Consider the following 20,493-nt stretch of genomic DNA (forward strand, 5'->3'; position numbering starts at 1 on the left):
TCATCTTTGTCTCTCTGTCTCTGTCTCTCAGTCTCTGTCTCTGTCTTTCTCATCTTCTTAAAGTGTAAAAGGAAAAGATGAAGTGGGGGAAAAATGATAGCCATCTACATTATTGTGAGGTTGCAAAAAATAACTAAGAATGGCAGTTGTCCAACACACAGAGATAATATGCAAAGATGCTGTTGAAATACTTAATAGCAACGATCATTATCATGCTATTGCATAAGAGATAGTTAGGGTCAGATTTTTAAAAGGGGAGATGAAGCAGTGGGAGGAGGAAGGAAAATTTCCTAGATCTGCAGTTTCTTTGTTTGGAAGAAAACATTCCTCATGTCATTATATTTATCTCATTGAGGGGAGGCCCTTACAAATTTTTTGCAGTGGAATTCCATGTGCAGATGAGTAGCGTAACATGTTGCAAGCCCAGGCCAGGTGGACGCAGCAATTCTAGGTGCTGGGCTGGCCATCAAAAGCCAGATGTTCTTCATTTCAGGGCTGCTTCACAAATTAGATGAGTTTTATTATTAAAAATGAAGTTTACAAAGTGGCTAAGGTACCTGCCAGTCAATAATCACAAGGCTTTCCTGCTGGTTCTGTGGTCTCCAGAGCCCAACGGTAGCTATCTTTTTGCTTCTTTGTGCGCAAAATTCCTTTCTACAGCACCAGATCCTTGGCTAAATGCCCCTACCTCAAATCATTCTAGATGCATGATGATTTAGGTTCAAAATTTTCCCTTCCCTGCCTCTACCTCACTGTCCATCTCCTGCCCTTAACCCATCTTCTCTACCCTCAAAAGAAATGAAACAGAAAAAAAAAATAAATATTTTTTCTTCTTTTTCATATCTGTTTGCCTTTTATGTGTGTGTTCATCCATATTATATCTTTTTAGGCTCTTTTCTAATAAGAACCACTTTGGAAAGGGTTAGTGTCATTCTTGGAAGGACCCCATCCAGCTGATGAATGGGACCAAGAGACATATTTATGTAGAGAAGTGCTGAGTCAAGAAGAAAAGAAAAATGAGTCCAGAGGAAATAATGTGTTCTACGATGAATAGTCAGGCATGTCTCAATAGATGGTAGAAAAAAAAACAGTGAGGTCAAAAAGGTCTTAAAACTGAAAAAATAATGAGGTGAGAACCTGCTACCCTATCAACAATGCTCCGGTCCGGACTGTCTCAGTTCAGGACTCTGTCTGCTCTAATAAGCCATCCGAAGATCACCTGATGTAGTTACATGGCATGCCTGCTCCAGGTCCTAACCTGTCTGTCTTGGAACTGACAAAGAAAAATGTCCATGTTCCTGTTGCATCCTTCTTCTCCATTGTAATATAAGGTACCTATCAGGAGACCATTTTTCCTGATAATTGGGGACTGAGCTCAGGTATGATGGATCCAATAGGTAACTCGTTAGCCAAATCTGTAGATCATGTCATTAGCTCTCAGATTCCTTCTTTGATGAAGCTGGGGTCCTGGTTCCAGAGCAGGACAGGCTCATGGGACAGAACACAGCCATACTGTATGGACTACTAAATGTCTTTCCAAGAGGGTCAATAGCCAGAGCCACACACAGTAATACAGAGGGTAACAGAAAAGGAGCCCCAGACCACCAAGGATGAACTGCAAACTTCCTGAAGGCTTACTGAATCTTTCACTACAACACTATTTTGAAGACTGCACAGACTAGCTTAGCAACTGTACGCCAACCTTGCATGTGTCATGAACCTAATTTAAGTGCCTCCTCTGTGATTTTCTAAAGTCCAGGAACCCTTTGTAAAAAGTATATTTTTACAAATATATTTTGTGGTTTTTTTACATGAACTACATTTTCCTCCTCTATCCCTCTCCCTCCCTAGTCCCAGAGAGCCATCCCTTGTAACAAAGAAGTTATTTTTAAAGAGGAGGAAGTGAAAAAATCCATTTAAAAAATCCAACACATCAAAAAATAACAGAGTAAAGAATGACTACCTGTGATTTCCTTGATTTTAAGAAACTCCTTGGGGCAGCTAGGTGGCGCAGTGAGTAGAGCACTAGCCCTGGAATCAGAAGGATCTGAGTTCGAATCCCGCCTCAGACACTTGACACATGTACTAGCTGTGTGACCTTGGGCAAGTCACCTAACCCCAATTGCCCTGCCCCCCCCAAAAAAGAAACTCCTTGATGATATTAAATGATTTACCCAACATCACACAGCCAGGATGCGTCAGAGTTGGGGACTTAAATTCATGCTCTTGAACCATTATGCCACACTCCCTGAATTTATTTAGACCACATCCAAGAATCAGAGTAAAAATTGGCAGATGGGGGCGGGGAGCGGGGATAGGGTTGGGAGGGTAGTTAAGGGAGGGGGATTTAAAGGGCTGGAGGCAAGGCTGTGATTTTTCAGGGGCCAGGTCACATACACAATCAGACTTGAGGAAAGTCTCTGAAGTATCCGAAATACACTCCACCCCTACACCCCAGGAAAAAAAAAAGGAGAAAAAGTCATTTAGAGATTGAGGTTTGAAACAAAACAAATTTGCATTAAGGACTCATGAGGAAAATTCCGTCAATATCCCCCCTTAACTGAATGCAGACTAAGTTAAAGGAGATCTTGTTTTCTTGGGCCTACAGAGAAGGGGCAACCGGGGCAACGTCCCTCAGGATGCTGGGCCCACTGCTCTTTTGGAGAGGGAACCCAAACCCAACTGGTCACCTTAACTGGGAGTGTATTACCTTTTCAAAATCAATTTGTTTACTCCTGGGCAGAGTCTACCAAGATTCTGTCTCTTGCTGGTTTAGAAGCTCCTGCTGCTTAATGCCTCTCACTCAGAATTAATAGAGGCCACATTCCTTGCTCCTCTCAGGAATGAAGTGGTCATTATGGAAATAGAACAGATGTGGTCAAAGACAGAGGCATCAGCACACAATACCCCAAGCTCCCAAAATAAACTCGCTTACATAATATGTGAAACCTCACAATCTCTCCCTTAGGTTCTCTTGGCAGAAGGGCTCATTTCCACTAAGAGGAAATATTCTGTTAGTTGAGATAAGGTGCCCCATTCACTCACATTTTTCTCACTTTTCTGGCATCAACGTCTTTTAAACACCCATCAGAACTGGCTTTTCTTCTTGATAGAGCCCACAAGGGAGGCAGCAGCAGAAGGTAAGCTCCCTGAGGGCATAGACTGTTCTCTTCTGATCTCTATATATGATTAGAGCCTAGCACAGTGTGGAGGGGATGATTAGGGGAGTGGGCATAGAGGTGCTTCAGGAGTGCTTCCTTATGTAGCTAGTAAGGCAGTATGAGGGCTTTGGTTCTACCTTTTATCCCCATGGCAATAGTGAATCTGACCTATCTTTGAATCCATTTGGTAGAATATAAAGGACATTGGGATTTGAAGCCATCACCAAGCTCTGGCACTCAGTACCTGTTGACTTTGGGCAAACGATTGAATTTTTCTTGCCTTCGGTTGCCTCATCTCTAAAATGAAGGAATTGCATGACTGTCTTCCAGTTTTATGACTTAAGTGACATTCCTCATGGGACAGCTGGGTGGTACAGTAGATAGAATGCTGGTCCTGGAGTTAAGAGGATCTGAGTTCAAATCTGGCCTCAGACATTTACTAGCTATGTGACCCTGGGGAAATTGCTTCACTCTGTTTTTCTCAGTTTCCTCATCTGTAAAACAAGCTGGAGAAGGAAATGGCTGTATCCTCGCCAGGAAAACCCCAAATGGAATCACCAAGAGAAGGACATGACTGAAAAACAATGAAATAACAACAAACATGGATCATTGAATTGCATGTGTGTCTGGTATTTATTTGATATTTCAGATAATGTCACTATTAGAAGGGACTTTAGAGAATGAAGGAGATAATGATAGGGATGATTAAGAGTCCATCGTTACAATGCAGAATTTCTCATTCACTCCTTAATTCTTTGCAATCTGGCTTTGACCCTTTTCCCTCGACTGAAACTGTTCTCTCCAAAGTTACTAATGATCTTTTAACTACCAAACCTGCTGTTCTTTATTTTTTTCTGTTTTAGTCCTTCTTAATCTCTCTATTGCATTTGACACTGTTGGCCATCCTCTCATTCTGGATATTCTTTCCTTTCTTACTGGTTCACTTCTTGTACATACACGTCCACACCTCGCTTGCTGCCTTTGCTAGCTCATCGTGTCCCTGAACTGTGGATGGTCTCTAAAGCTCTGGCCCTGCTTCTTTCCTCTGTCTAGATTCTCTCTTGGTAATCTCATCAGCTCCCATGAATTTCACTATCACCTCAACACAGATGACCCCCAGATCTCTATATTTAGTCCCAGTCTCTCTCCTAAGCTTTAGTCCCCCATCACCAATCACACAGCAGAAGGGGTGAGAGAGAACAATTGATTCTGATGGCCGTGAAGGTGTCTAAAGCAGGCACTGTGGAGCACTTAGAGCTTGGTCAGACGTTGCTGCACCCTGGGCCATCATCAAGTCATCTTGACTTTTGTCTTGCCACTAGACTTTAATGACTCTGGAAGAGAGAGTGAGGCTGATGACTTTGTGCAACTCTGCCTCACTTAAATCCAGTTCACGTGAAAGTCAACACATCATCCTATAAAGTTATTGATCTTCTTTGAAAACTAAGTACCACCACCAAAAACAACCAGTTGCCTACTGGTTGCCTGCTATGATATCCCATAGATATCTAAAACTCAATATGTCTAAAGCTTAATTCATTATCTACAAGGTTAATGGGGAATAAGATCTTCCCCACCCCTCAATAGGCTTCATGTGGAACCCATTAAGGGAAGCTTACTTGCTTGTAGGGAGGCTTGTGCACCTTTTGTTAATAAGCTAATTAGGCAATGAGTTGGGTTGTGATGCCTTCTGGCTCTGAGCCTATTAGCTGAAAGAGTATATATTCTGCGGGGTGAGCTTTTGCTTGGGGGGCTCGCTTATGAGAAAGATGTTGTGAGACTCTGGTCCAGATTCTGAGGGGCAGTATGTTCAGAGCTCCCCGACTCCTCAGAAGTAAAGGCTCTCTTGTTTCAGTGGTGGATGTAAAGCTTTGATTCAGGCAGTAGAGCCCTGTCTGATGGTCTTTATTTCTTTTCTCTGTATTTCCTCTATTCGTATTATCTGTAATTTTTACAAAATAATTGTTGACCCCTGAAATGGCTATCTTTCCTTAGTAGAGTAGATAAAGAGTCTGCACTAGCAGCCATCCTGAGTATGCCAGTGTGGTTGTTATTGCATTATCTTCCCCTCACAAATCCTTCCCTCTTCCACACTTGCCTATTTCTCTCAAAGGCACCACCATCTTATCAGTCTCCCATAATATAATCTCAGTATCGTCCTAGATTCCTTGATTTCCCTTACTCCACATATCCAGGAGTACTAGATCTTGCCTTTTTTTACCTTGCCATATCTCTTGAACCCTACTTCTCTCCATCCACACAGCTACCACCTTGATTCAGGATATCATCACCTCTCACCTACATTGTTACAACAACCTCCTAATTGTTCTTCCTGCCTCATGTTTTTCCCTACTCCACTCCATTATACATGCTGATGACCAAGTTGCCTTAAGTGCAGATCTTACCAGTGATTCTTCAACCAATTCCTATGAATTATTATGCCTCTGAAATAAAATATAAACTACTTGGTTTATCTTTTAAAGTCCCTGAACAACCTGGCCTCAACCTACCTTTCCAGTCTCCCTGGGCATTACTCTCCTGCCTACACTCTTTGATCTCTAGCCAAATTGTCCTTTCCTCTGTTCCTTACTCATGATAATCTATTTCCCATTTCCATGACTTTTCATCAGCTTTCTCTTCTCCCCATGATGTACTTCCTCCTTATCTCTGCCTCAACTAGGGGGGCAGGGAGTATAGAATGCTGGACTTGAAGTCAGGAAAACCTGAGTTCAAATTTGACCTCAGACACTAGGTATATGATCCTGGGCAAGTCACTTAACTTCTGTCTGCCTCACTTTCCTCAACTATAAAATGGGTGTAATAATAGCACCTACCTCGAAGAGTTGTTGTGAGGATCAAATGAGATAATATTTGTAAAGTGCATAGCACAGTGCCTGGCACATAGTGGGCATAATAAGTCCACTTCACAGAGTCTCTGTCTCCTACTATTTTCTGCATTGTATGTCTTGATTCCCCCCCAGTGCTACTGTTCTCACTTCCAAATTAGTTGTGTATGTTACTTCACATGTATTTATTAACTTTATGTTTATAGCGTAGACATTTTTTCATATACTTACTGTAACCCTCATTAGAACGTAAGCTCAAAGTAGAGATTGTTTCATTCTTTGCATTTGTATGCGCATTGCATAGCACAACCTCTGATATGTAGTAGGTACTTAATAAATATTTGCTGATTGGGTAATTTGTCACTGACATAACCTCTATGTTCCCTAAGCAACTCTTTAGTCAGTCACTCAGTCCACAAGCATATATTAAATGCTTGCTGTATACCAGGCACTGTATTTAGTCCTGGAGATACAATACGAGCAGAAAAAGAAAAACGGTCCCTACCCTCAAGAAGCTTACATTCTAGTTGGGGAAGACAACACATAAAAGGGAGCTGAAAAGGTTTATTTTGGGGGAAAGGTGCCTGCACATCGGCCATGACAGCAACGTATTAGAGATCAGAAGTAGAGCCAGGAGAGGAATAAAGGATGGTTGGCCTGGGGCCTTTCTTCAAAATGGGGGTTCCAGGCAAAACTTACCAATGGGAGAAGGGAACAGAAGGATGTTTAAGGTGAGAAGCAATCTATGTTATGGTAGGTTAAGCCTGGAGAGTTAGAAACAGAGCCAGGAAAGGACTGGAATTTATCTCCAGTGGTGAAGGAAGTAGTTTCCATACTGAAAGTATGCTGGGGAAGTCATGGCTCCTTCATGTACTCATGTTATTTATCACAAATAATGTAAAAAAAATCAATTCCATTCAACAAATAATTGAATGCCTCTTAACGTGCCAAGACTTGTGCTAAAAGCTAAAATGTAAAGATAAAAACAAAACAGTCCCTGACCTTAAAAAGCTTAGAATCTACTGAGGGAAAAACAACATATGTATAATTAAGTATACACAAAATACATACTGAAAAACTACAAAGTAATTTAGAGGTTGGGGATTTGGAGAACACTAAAAACTAGAGAGATTTCAGAAAATGGCCTGAAGAAAGTAATAGAAAGCCATTGGATTTAGCAATTAGGAGACAAATGATAATTTTGGAGAGGGCAGTTTAAGAGAGCAGTGATGGGTTTTGAAAACCAAATTGTGTTGGGTTGAGAAATGAATGGGAAGTGAGGAAATTAAGGCAATACATGAAGCAAAGCTAGGAATATAGCAATGAAAGAGAAGAAAGATATTGGATGATTATTTGAGGAGATTCCAGAGTCAAATAAGGGAATTATTTTCATTTTTTTTAAGAATAAGGAAGATCTGGGTATATTTATAGGTGAGAGAGAGAGAGAGGGAGGGAGAGAGAGAGAAAGAGAGAGAGGTGGGGAGGAGGGAAGGGGAGGGGGGAGTCAGTCTTTAGTTCCAGTGATCTAGGGGGCCAAGGGCTAGGAAGTCTAGCATGTATTACTTATAACATTTAATAATGAAGAATATGTATTAATAGGAGCTAAGGAAAGAGTTGGATCTATGATTTCATTGGTGTGAAGAACACTGGAATGGGGAAACTCCTACTAATGAAGCCCAACAATTTCCATTCTTAGAACACTGAAATGCCATGACTCACCCAGAGTCATACGGGCAGCATGTGTCATAGACATGACTTGATCTCCACAGCAAGGCCAGCTCTAACCACCACTCTGTGATATTTATACATCCTTTACATGGCACTGTACAAATGTATATTCTATACACACACACACACATGTATGGCCTTATAATGATACTCAGATGTAGGAGGGCGGCACAGCAGAGTAGATGGATAGTATGTGGTCCTCAGAGTCAGGAAGACCCGGTCCTACCTTTGACACATATTATTGCAAATCACTTAGCTGTGAGGCCCTCAGCAAGTCACTTAACCTTTCTCAACCTCAGTCTCTCATATGAAAAATGGGAAGGATAATGTCATCTACCTTTAACAGTTACTGTGCAGATCAGAGCAGACGGCAATCGCGAAGGGCTTTGTAAACCTTAAAGCCTTGTTATAAATCCTAGCTGTTATCACTGTTACTACTATAAACTGCCGCTGTTTAGTATTATGGCATTGATTGCTGCTGCCGCTGCAATTACTAGCGTTACTACTACCACTACCACCACTTTTACTACTACTACTATCACCACCATTACCTCTACTACTACTACTACACTACGACCACTCCTACTACTACACCTCTCAATACCGCAGACGGAATAGATGCCAATCTGCAACAGAAGAGGAAATTTCCTACTCTGTTAATCTCAGATCTGGGCTCCCCTTCCCCCACTTTTTTTTTGTTTAGTTGTTTTCAATTGTGTCTGACTCTTCATGACCCCATTTGGGGTTTTCTTGGCAAAGATATTAGAGTAGTTTACATTTTCCTTCTCCAGCTCATTTTACAGATGAGGAAACTGAGGCAAACAGGGTGAAATGACTTGCCCAGGGTCACACAACTACTATCTGAGGATAGATTTTAACTCAGGAAGATGAGTCTTCCTGACTCCAGGTCCGGCACTCTAACCACTGTGCCACTTAGCTGCCCTAATGAGCCCCAAACCATAAGAAGGAAATGATGAACCCAACATTTTTCTTTTCTGGCAAAAGAAATGATCTGATAATCTTGCCATCAGTGCTTGCCATTCAGATGTGAACAATCAGACTATGTCTCCAATCCATAGCAGGAGCCCTATCTCACTCGGTTTTATTAGTCTGCTGCCAGAATATAGATGCTTAACAGAGTTCACTTCCATTGATCTGTTGCTTGGAGAAAAATAACAGCCGGTTTGGGCTCATTCTTCCCAAAGGTCTTCGGGTACTATCTATTCATTTCCCTGCTGCGTTCTCCTAGGCTCTATCTATGCAGAAACAGGGAGAAGTTTGTTCTTCCTTCCCAGATACTCTCATCCCCAGAGGAGAGATAACCCAGGATGTGCCCAGGTTAAAGCTGCCCAACAGCAAACCTCCCCTCTATGAAAAGCATAAAGGGGAGTTCGGTGTAGATGCATTGAGACTGTTCATGTTGCTTTGCCTCTAAGGATGTTATTAGTGAAAAGCAAGTCAGTTAGAGAAAGTCGGGCTCGGAGACAGGAGACCCGAGCTCAAGACCCAGGTCTAGTATTAGGAGTTATGTGATCTCGAACCAGTTGCTCAAAGGAGTAAGGGGAGGTGCTTGTACTACTTAAGTTTCAGGATTCTGTGAGGAAAGTGTAAGGTTGTTGCTGCTGCTGCTGTCCTTGGGCACAGTGGATACAGTGCTGGGCCTGCAGTCAGGAAGACTCATCTTCCTGAGTCCAAATCTGGCCTCACACCCTTCCTAGCTGTGTGACACTGGGCAAGTCACTCCACCCTGTTTGCATCAGTTTCCTTATCTAGTAAACGAGCTGGGGAAGGAAATGGCAAACCCCTCCAGTATCTCTGCCAAGAAAACCCCAAATGGGGCCACAAAGAATTGAACGTGACTGAAATGACTGAATAACCACACAATAGCATTAGTATGCCTTAATTAGTATACCTTAAAGTGTTACACAAATGTGGAATAATGAGAATGATTATAGGGAAATGGACTGAATGTGTGATGTCACCATTATAGAGAACTTCCAGGTGAGGAAACTCCCTTCACCAAGTCAATCAGCACCTTCCCTGCCAACTTCTAGCCATAGAGAGCCGCCTAGAGTACTGAGAATGACCCAGATTCTGTCACACTTCTCAGTGTGTCAGAGGTGAGTTACAATTATTTAAGATCTCTTCTTGCAGAGTTGCAGAAAAGCAGAATCCGGCTCTTGGGAATCTCGTTACCCGGATGGCCACTTTTGTGTGTTTAGGTTCTGTTCCCCTGTGTTGGCCCTGGGATAAATCTCACCTGCACCCTCCTGTAAGCCACAAGTGTTGGACATGTGGCCCGCTGAGTACAGCCTGAACCAGATTAATATGTAACTGGAAAATATTTAGCAAAATTAATAAAAATACAATAAAACATAGATAATATTGTATTTGAAAACTAAGTCAATAACCAGCCTGCAGGGATCTTTACGGACAGTTCAGCAGCCTCCCATTTCTATTTGAGGACACCTCCTCTGTAAGCTATTGGGCACAGAGGACACTGAAGGGTTTGGCAATAATGAATCTCAGCAACAGCTGCATCATTGACAGTGCCCTCTGAGACCTTCCCTATTACCACAAGTACACCTGTATCAGAGGTCAAAGACCCTGGCAAGCAGCAGTCACTGGATTTTGACAAATGGCTCCCTTGTGCATAGTTCAGACTCTGACACTGCCTTACAGAAAACATCCCACCTTCAATAAACACAGGCTGTTCATGGCTTAGGTCAGCCATGGTGGCGGTGATTTTTTAAAAAGTTTTTATTGTGGTAGTGGGATGTTAGGGAAGGAAGTTGAGAGACTGGCATGCTGTGAGTGTCACCTAACAGTGTTACTGTATGTAATACTTAGAGAAACCACTTCCTCCCAGTGCTGAAAGCCCAGCTACCCAGGTGTTGCCTGGGAGAGATCTTCTCAACCAGCAGCAGCCAAATCCCCAAATCTTCTATGTGTGAGACAATGAATTTGAATAATTCCTGGCCTATTTCTTTCTTTAAGTATTTGCATAGTGTAGACACTGAATAAATGGTTGTCGAGTGAATATGATTTAGAACTTTGGCAGAACTATATCTGGTGGTCTGTGAGATACCCCTGTGTTTTTAATTTTTCCATAGAGAATCAGGGAGGGGAGAGAGAGCCATCCACCCTAGAAAAGTTTCCAAAGTAGCCTGGAATTGTGGGAATTTGCCTAGACTGTTTGGCTAGGGCTGTCCAAGCCTGCTTGTGAGGGATCATTTTTTTTTTTCCTGGGGCTTTACCTCTGTTCTTTTTCTCCTAACCACAAGAACTGGCCTGGGGCGGGGTGGCAGGGGCATGTGGTGAGGGCTGCATATCTGGGTGGGGTACGATTAACAGTCAAGGTCACAGCCTTCAGCAAGGTCAGTTTGGAAAGTCCCAGGCTGCTTCACAGCCCCAACTGAACCTAAGAACTGGGGAAAAAACTGTCCCCCAACCAGGGAACCCGAAAGAAGCAAATTAAGTCCCTGTATCCCATAGCCATTGTGGGCAGTTCTCCAACCAGTTGTTGGTTTGTGAAATTCTTATCAGTGGTTAAAACCTGACACCCTTGATATACGTGTTAAGGGGTTGGTATGCTTTTTAAAATTCTCTGGTCATGTGGATTTTTACTTCTTAGCACATTATAAAACCCAGCAGGAAGCACTGTTAAAATAGCATCGGCAAATCCATTAACCTCTGGGAAGCAGGGAACAGGGGCTGCTTCTAGCTAGCTATGATGAGGCAGTTTCTATTTGCAAAGAGCTTTTCCCTCTGTCTTAATGAGATGGGCCTCCGAACAGGCTTGCCAGACCGAGGTTGGTATTATTGTGGCCGTTATCCTCATTTTATCAAAGAGACACAGGGAGGATTGAGCAATTTGCTAAAGGTCACTGGGAGTCAGCGGGGAGCTGGGCTTCCAGCCCTAAGCCTGTAAGGATGGAGGCCCTGCTTACATGACAGCACCACCACCTCCCCTCCTAATTATATCTGCTGATAGGAGTAAACTTTTCTTTGTTCCTCTGCTTTTTCAATCCTCCCTTCCTAGAGTTGCTGAGAGCAAATGTGAGAATGCTAAAATATTCATATCCCCATGTCATCACTAGATAGAAGGAAAACAAAGAAAAAATGAGAAGTCTCTTCTTTCAGGTAGGATGAAAGAATGCCAGCAAGTGGCTCAAATGTTGAAAGCAGGCATATATTCCCTCTCCTCTGGTACTTCCTCTCCTCACAGGTGGCAAGAAAGGCTGCAAGAACAGGTTGTACAGAACATAACTTCAAAGGCCGTGGTCCGTGGTGTTTTGGATGCTATTACTACGATTTGTATCCAACAATGATTTAACTTCCCCAGTCAGTGATGTGTACAAATGGCACACACCAGCAAACCACACATGCACGCAATGTATGAATTCCCACATTCTTGACTTCTCATTCCAGCCGGAACATTTTTTCCAGAACTGAAAAGAAATGAATTAAGTTTGCAAAAGGATATGTGTGAAAAGGCCAAGGGAAAAATTGAAATCAGCTGCTTTTAAAAGCTAGAGCCTGGGGTGCTTTGGTGATGAGAACTCCTTTTTCAATCCTTTCTCCCATTTAGGATAACCAGGAAAAGAGAGGGCTCAGCTCCCTATAGCAATCGGAGGAATGAGAAAGGAATGAGAAAAGGAATGAGAAAGAGGAATGAGAAGGTTTGATAAGAGGGAGAAACTAGATTGGGGTGGGAAACCTGTGGCCTTGAGGCTTCCTGTGGTGCTCTAGGTCCTCAAGTTCAGCCCTTTGACTGAATTTGTTCTATGAAGTTTGTATTCAGTCACAGGGCCACACTTGCAGACCTAGAGGACCACATGTAGCCTCGAAGCTGCAATTTCCCCACCCCTGGTATATTCTATGGGTACTTTGTTCCAACCTGACCAGACCATAACTCGATTACCAGGCCAGTAGAATGTAAGCAACTTGAGGACAGGCATGATTATGGTTGTGTCTTTTGCACTTAGGGCCTAGTGAGAACACTGGAACTTAATAGCAAAGACTTAATAAATGCTTGTTGAATAAAACTGAAAATGCTTGAGGGAGAGACCTTTTCAGTGCAGAGTAATTTCTCCCTGGCAATACATACAGGATAGAATTTTCTTGAACAGATAAACAGATGATGAACTGGGCCCAAAATTGAATAGGGAGAAAAGAGCAGGATGTGTTGCTCTGGCAATGGTCCTTTTTAATGTGGGCAAGTATAGATTTTTAATTTAATTTTTTAATTAACAAAAATCTATTTTTTTCTTTCTTACTCCCAATAAAAAAAAAGCAAGACTCTCACAAAATATGCATAATCAAGCAAAACTAATTCCCACATTGTTCATGTTCAAAAAATAGATGTCTCCCTCTATATCCTTAGTCCATCACTTACCTCTGTGTCAGGAAGTAGGTAGCATGTTTCATCTTGGATCCTCTGATCGTTGGCCATTGCACTGACCAAAGTTGCCATGTCTTTCAGTCATTCATCTTTACATTGTTATTATATAAATTGTTCTCTTAGTTCTGCTTACTTCCCAGGTTTTTCTGGAACCATACCCTTCACCATTGCTTATAGCCCGATAGTATTCCATTAAATTAGGATACCATAATTTTATTACTCCCCAATTGATGGACACCCCTCTAGTTTCCAGTTCTTTGCTACCACAAAAAGAGATCCTATAAATATTTTTGTACATATGGATCCTTTTTCCTCTTTCTTTAATCTCTTTAGGGGTGTCAGCCCAGTAGTGGTATTGCTGAGTCAAAAGATTTGCAAAGTTAAGTAACTTTGGGGGCAGAGTTCCAAATTATTTTCCAGAATGGCTCAACCAATTCACAGCTCTGCCAACAGATTTAGCAGGTGTTCAGAGCTTTTCTTGTTTCATGGCTCTCTTCAGCAATGTGGTAAAGCCTATGAACCCCTTCTCAGAATAATCTTGCTTTTTCAAATGCATAAAATAAAACACATAGGATTTCAAAGGAAACCAATTATGCTGAAATAGTCACAAATATATGTACATATTTTAAATCAAGTTCACAGTCCCTAGATTAAGAAGCCTTGCTCTAGGAAAACTGAACAGTGCTTCTTCCTAAGATGCCAATATTATTCCAGTGAGGTTGTATGACTGCTGGTCATGGAATACAACAACCTCTAAGGAATCAACATTATAAGTGACCCAAAAAGCAATGAAGAGGCACCTTGTGGGTATTAATAGCCAGTGCCATGTTACGAATGGCAGCATAAAAAAAATGATCAAAGGAATATACGAATAGAAAAGGCAGGGTAGTCATTTAGTGAGAGCGAAGGATATCTTGGGTACAGCCTATAATTTCAATTGGGACCCAAATCATGCACAAGAGTCCCATTGGGTGAAAGAAATGGGTGGATTAGAACCTAAATCATTGCAAGAAAAACCCACATAAATTCAAAACATGGATCTGAGCAAGAGCTGAAGGAGAATGCTTTTGGCAACTAGACTTAAATAAAAGAAATGAAGGAAAACCATGATGAGATAACAGGATACCTATTTTTAAGGAGCTACGGCATGCAACCCTTTCCCACTTTATATGAAAATTTAGTTGTTGTTATTGAGTCATTTCCGTCACGTCCAAGTCATCGTGACCCTATTTGGGGTTTTCTTGGCAAAGACACCAGAGTGGTTTGCCATTTCCTTCTCCAGCTCATTTTCTACATGAGGGAAATGATGCAAACAAAATGAAGTGACTTGTCTAGGGTCACACAGCTAGTAAATGTCTGAGGCCAGATTTAAACTCAGGTCTTCTTGACTCTGTGGATGGAGTGTCAAAGGGTAGGGTTTCCAACTTAACAGCTCACAATGGTTGGGATGAAGCAGCTAGAGATTGGGGATAAATGACCTGGAGATAATATAACCTGGCTATATACCATGTGCCATAAGTATTGCATTCAGCCTGAGTCACTTTTGTCTTCCACACTGTACTTGATATTTCAAACAAACAAAGGAGTTGAAGTGCCCAGGTTCAAATCCCAGCTTTGCTACTTAATTAAATGTGACCTTTGAATAACTCATTTACGGGAGAGGGGGGTAATTGGGGTGAAATGACTTGACCAGGGTCACATAGCAGTGAGTATATGAGATTGAATTTGAACTCAGGTCCTCCTGACTCCAGGGCTGGTGCCCTATCCACTGCACCACCTCGCTGCCCCTTGAACAAGTTGTTTAACCCCTATAGACCTCAGGTTCCTCATCTATAAAATGAAACTATTAGCCTCAATGAGCCCCAAGTTTCTTTTCCAGCTCTAGTTATATGATGCTACGATCTTTTGATGAGAATGCTGAATGACGCTAATGAGCAGGAGGTACTGTCAATAGCAGGAAAAATATACTGGTCATATCAGTCATCAAAGGCCCCCCACTAATGCCAATGTCACATATGTCTAATGATACTTTCCTTCATTCTACATATGGCAATGATCCCAGACTGGCCTAAGCAGAGGTCTTGAGCAAGAATGAAAACGGCTAATAGCATACAAAAGATCCTTCTCTTTATTGACCGAGTCAAATAGGCCTTACCATAGAAAATAAAATGCTCTTGGTGGTATAGCTTCTGAAGGAAATAATTGGCATCTTTTTGAGTGATCTCAAATTGTTTTTGGAGCTGCTTCCACATCACCCACATTCTTAGGATTAATGATGCCGCCTCCAGGGAATGGGAATCTGATTTCTTTTATAGATGACCCTTATATCAAGATATCCTTGCCTGACATTTTATATATAACTACACAGCACATTCTGGGGTAGGATGTTAAAAGAGGGCATTAGTACATGAGTTAAGAAGAAATATTACCATCAAAACTGAGATATGAAGTTCTCACAATAAGAAAAAATGAAAAAGAAACACAGAAGCCTAGAGTTTTCCAAGTCTTAAATCAGAGTTTCAGTTTTGAGAGTTAGATGGAACCCCAAGAGATAAACTGGTCAAGCTCCCAGACTATAGAAATCAATCAATAAGCATTTATTAAATCCTTACTATGTGCCAGGGATTGTGTTCTGAGGTGGGGCAGCAGGAACCTGTAGCCTGGAGGCCACATGCTAAGCTTTGGGGATAAAAAAAAAAGGCAAAAACATAGTTCTTGTGCTCTCAAGGAGTTGACATTTAATAGGAGAGAAAAGAGGCAAATAATTATGTATTTTGGTGTCAATGGAGCCAATCATTCAATTAGCATTTATTAAGTGCCTACTACATACCAGGCATTGTGTTGAGTGGGGGGAGAGGGGGCATATCACCAATTGTCTTGCCCTCTCTTGTCACTGGATTCCGATGACTCTGGGGGATAGGGTGAGGCTGATGACTTTGCATAGCTCCGCCTCACTTAAATCCAATTCACTTGCAAGTCAAGATATTACCTTCCTGATGCCATTGGTCCTCTTTGAGCATAAAGGATGAACAACAATAAGTGCTGAGGGCACCAAGAAAGGCACCTTGCTCTCAAGGAACTCACAGTCTAATGGAGGAGATAACATGCAAAGAACTACCTCCAAACAAGACATGTGCAGAGTAAGTTGGAGCTAATCAGCAGAGGAAAAGCACCATCGTTAAGGGAAATCCAGAAAGGCTTCTTAAAGAAGGTAGGACTTCAGCTAAGACTTGAAGGTAGCCAAGATATGAAGATGAGAAGGGAAAGAACTCCAAGCGTGGTGGATAAGTAGTAAAAATGCATGGAATCTGTAGGTGGATTATTTAGTTTAAGAAACAGGAAGGTCAATCTCACCAGATCACAGAGTGTATAGTAAGGGGTATAGAAAGGACTCAGGGCTGGGAAGCTACTGATGGAAGCTAAGAGCCTCAGGGGCAGTGAACTGTTGTTCTTCTCCCCTTGTACCCTCACTGTAGTAATCAGAGGGATTCTTGGGTGCCTGCATTGTTCTGAGCTGGTGCTGCTCTCACCTGAGACTGGAAATGGGTGAGGAACCAGCTTTGAATTGCTCCTCTGAATGGTATCAGTGAAGCTACTGATTTGTAGAGAAGGGGGCCAGAGCAGTGGGCATCTGTGAGCTTTGGGCATCAATCTAGAGCCAGAAGGGCTTCAGAGATTATCTAGCCTATCCTCCTCATTATAGGTAAGGAACCCAAGCTTCGGAGTATGAAGTACCTTGCCCCAGGTTACAAAGGCAGTAAGGAAAACAATTGGGATTTGGAGTCAGGATTGTAAAATCAATGCTCTTTCCACCGAATTAGATCCTCACCTCAATCACAGCAGCTTTACTTTCTACATTTTTATTTCCAAAAGTCTACGAGGGTTTGACTTCATTGGGTTTGTTAACAATTGGCATCCCTGACCGTAAAATCATTAATTAAGGTGAGGATCACTGGACTCATTGCCTAACACTCAATCAGCTCTAGAGAGCCTATGAACCTATGTGTAGAAATAACATACACATGTTTGAGGTGATTTGTTGCAAGAACTTAAAGGGACTCTGCAGAAGAATTAGAATGTCTGGTGATTCAAAGTAATAAACCCTTTACTGGCCAGTTTTAACTCACCAGGAAATGCTTAGTGGAGACACCCAAGGACATGGGGGTGTAGAAGAAGGGGAAGAGAGACAACTACACCTCAGAGAGGCCAAGATATAAGTAGTCCAGTCACAGTCACCAGTGTGACAAATATTTTAGGACTAAATATATGAATTTCAGTTCTCTTCTAGACAGTCTAGAATCTGGAGGGGGCCTTGTGTGCTGGGTCAAAAACAGAGAGTCCATAGTTCTCACAATGTAGCATCCCTACTTAATAAACACCAAAGGGCCCCCTAGAACCTCCTTTCTTTGGCACTTAATTAAAAGTCCTTTACAACCTCAGACCCGGTCTACTTTTCCAAGTTTATTATACATCTTTTCACAAATTCTTCATTTCAGTCAAAATGGCCCTTCTTACATTTCCTTTGACATGGCACTCCATTTCCCATCTCTGTACGTTAACATGACTGTCCACCATGCCTGGAACATACTCACTCATCACTTCTGTTTCCTTCAAAGGTCAGCTTAAGAGCCATTTTCTTCTATATAAGGCCTTTCCTCATGCTACCAGCTGCTAGTGCTTTCACCCTGAAATCATCTTTAATCTATTTTTTCTGTGTGTACATATACAGACACACACACACAAATATAACATATACATATATATACCCATACATACACACATGTGTGCCTATCTATGTGTGTATGTATATATGCATACCTAAATACTGTGTGTATATATATTTCTGAATGTGTATATGTGTGTGTATATGTATTATATTATATTATATTTATGTTGCCTCTCTCAATAGAATGTAGGTTCCTTGAGTGCAGGAACTGTCATCTTTTTCTTTGTATCATCAGGCCTAACAGAGGTCTTAAAAATATTTGTTCACTGATTGATTAATGGGCCTGTGAGAGGCCGCCATGCCAATCATTATACCAACCCCTCTACTCCCCCGTACTCATTCTATCAACTTGGGCTGCTCAATGACACTGAAGAGGACCAGGTTTTTTATAGAGGGCGTGTGTGTGTTCACAATCAGGCATGTCTGATTGGTTGCCCACTTCTGATGTGCTATCTTAGGAAAGTACTAGTTAGTGAAGCTTCATGGGTCATGGAAGTTTTCAGCTTTTTAAGGAAGGGTAGCTAAGTCACAAGAAGTGGAGATGTCAAGCATACACAGTCCATCACAAGAAAGACCAGGTCAGAAAAACCAGAGCTTTTATTTTAGTCTGTTTCTAGACTAGCACAATTTCTGTGTAGAAGAGAACTGAAATTCATATATTTACTCCTAAAATATTTGTCACAGCCTGCATCTGACTGCCCTTCTTGAACTTTCTATTGTTCTCCGGGCATTAAATTCCATGAGTAAATGATCCATAATTATCATCTGTAACTAATATGATTTGCATTGTTGAAAATGCTTCCAACTAACCTTGGAATAAGGTCCATGTGCTCCAGTCTCCCCATCCACCAAATGGCTTTTATCCCATCTAATAAAAAAAAAAATGCAACTCATCCTGCCTACTCCATTTGTCATGGATCAAATGCTTACTCTTTGGGGTTGAGAACAATATTAATCATCATCAGGCTCTCTCTTGGCCCATAATTTCCAGGTAATTATTTCACATAAGTAAAACCAGATTTACATTTATTCTAGGGCCAGGCAAGCTGGCTTACCTGATAACTATTCCCAGAGTTCTGAGAGCGTGCCCAGAGGAAGTTACAATCAGCTGCAGCTAATCTATTGCAGTCAATTAATTGTAACCTGGATAGAAGGGTAATCATATTACTAAGAGAAAATATTCAGACCTTGTGAAAACTCCTCCCAAATCCAAATGCTCCAAGCAATTCTAGAGAGAAAATAACCTGTTGAAACTCTAGCCCAAACTAGAGATGAACTCAGTGGAAGAATTTCCTATTTGAGCCACCTGAAAGCCTTTTTGGAATGGTAATGAGGCAAGCAGACCCGCTGGCAAGCTTCAGATCTAAAAACCAGATGTGTGCACCTCCTCCCTTTGGGCCCTTGTTGCCAGTTTAAATGACATGGCCTCCACCCTTTGAAACGACACCTTGGGACATTAATTGTGGCGGTATGATACTTTTTGAAGCCCAGGTCTCTCTCCTAGTATTGGCACCTCCTATCGGAAAAAAAAATGGAGGCCGCAATTCGCTCCTTATTTCCATTGCCCTATTGGTCCTTGCACAATTTGTACTTCTTTGCTTCTGTTCCTTCCTCCCCACTCCTACTGCCAATGTTCTAATTCAGACCCTCATAACTCATAAAGGCTTTCTAGTCTCTGATCCATCCTCCACACAAGGGCCAAATTTATCTTCATGACAAACACTTTGATCCTATTATTCTGTGCTCAAAACCTTCCTTCTTCCCTATAAAATAAAGTCCAAAGTCCCTGACCAACTGTCATTCAATGTCCTCAGGTCCCAACAGAACTTTCTAGCCTCTGACCATACTCTATATTTTAGCCAAACTTGATTCTTTGCTTTTCTCCATATTTATCTCATTCTCTTCTAATCCTATTCCTGAACATATACCAGTCTCCAGTTATGGAGAAGAACAGCATTTGAATTGGACTTGAAGATGGATAGGAATTCCATAGGAGAAGCCAGAGTAAGAGATATAAAATAGACTGATTAAGGTAGAAATGTGGAGATGTATAGGGAATGAAAGCTGTCCTAACATTGTGTCTTTTCTAAAACAAAAAAATTAATAAATAACGTAGGACCTTAATGCATTGAATTTACTTTAATTCAATCAAACATCATGTTAAAAACATTCAGATTGTGTTCAACACAGAGAATTAATGGAATTTTGGGAGAGACTCTCTAGACCAAGACTTCTTGACTTGGGGCTGGTGGACTATGGATGGATGTCAGGAAGTCTGTGAACTTGAATAGGGAAAAAAAATTATATTTTCACTAACCTTTAACTTAAATTTAGCTTTTTCTTCCATTGTGAATCTTTTGGAGGGAAAAAACATTCTGGGAAGCTGTCTATAGGCTTCACCAGATTACCAAAGGGGTCTATGAGACAAAAAAAGTTAAGAACCCCTGCTCTAGACTATAGGTTCTCTACAGAGTGGGAAGGAAGGAAGGAAGGAAGGAAGGAAGGAAGGAAGGAAGGAAGGAAGGAAGGAAGGAAGGAAGGAAGGAAGGAAGGAAGAAAGGAAGGAAGGAAGGAAGGGTATAATTAGTAACAGAAGGGAGGGAGGAAGGAAGAAAGGGAGGGAAGAAG

The 20,493-nt window shown here is 41.6% G+C and overlaps 1 pseudogene; it reads right to left on the minus strand.

The window, feature by feature from the left end:
• The window catches only part of LOC118839536, a 32,455-nt pseudogene extending 22,426 nt beyond the window's left edge, over positions 1 to 10,029 (minus strand).
• Between the last annotated feature and the right edge of the window lie 10,464 nt (positions 10,030 to 20,493).

This window comes from Trichosurus vulpecula, chromosome 1 (genome assembly GCF_011100635.1).
Source record: "Trichosurus vulpecula isolate mTriVul1 chromosome 1, mTriVul1.pri, whole genome shotgun sequence".
Classification (NCBI taxonomy): Eukaryota; Metazoa; Chordata; class Mammalia; order Diprotodontia; family Phalangeridae; genus Trichosurus; species Trichosurus vulpecula.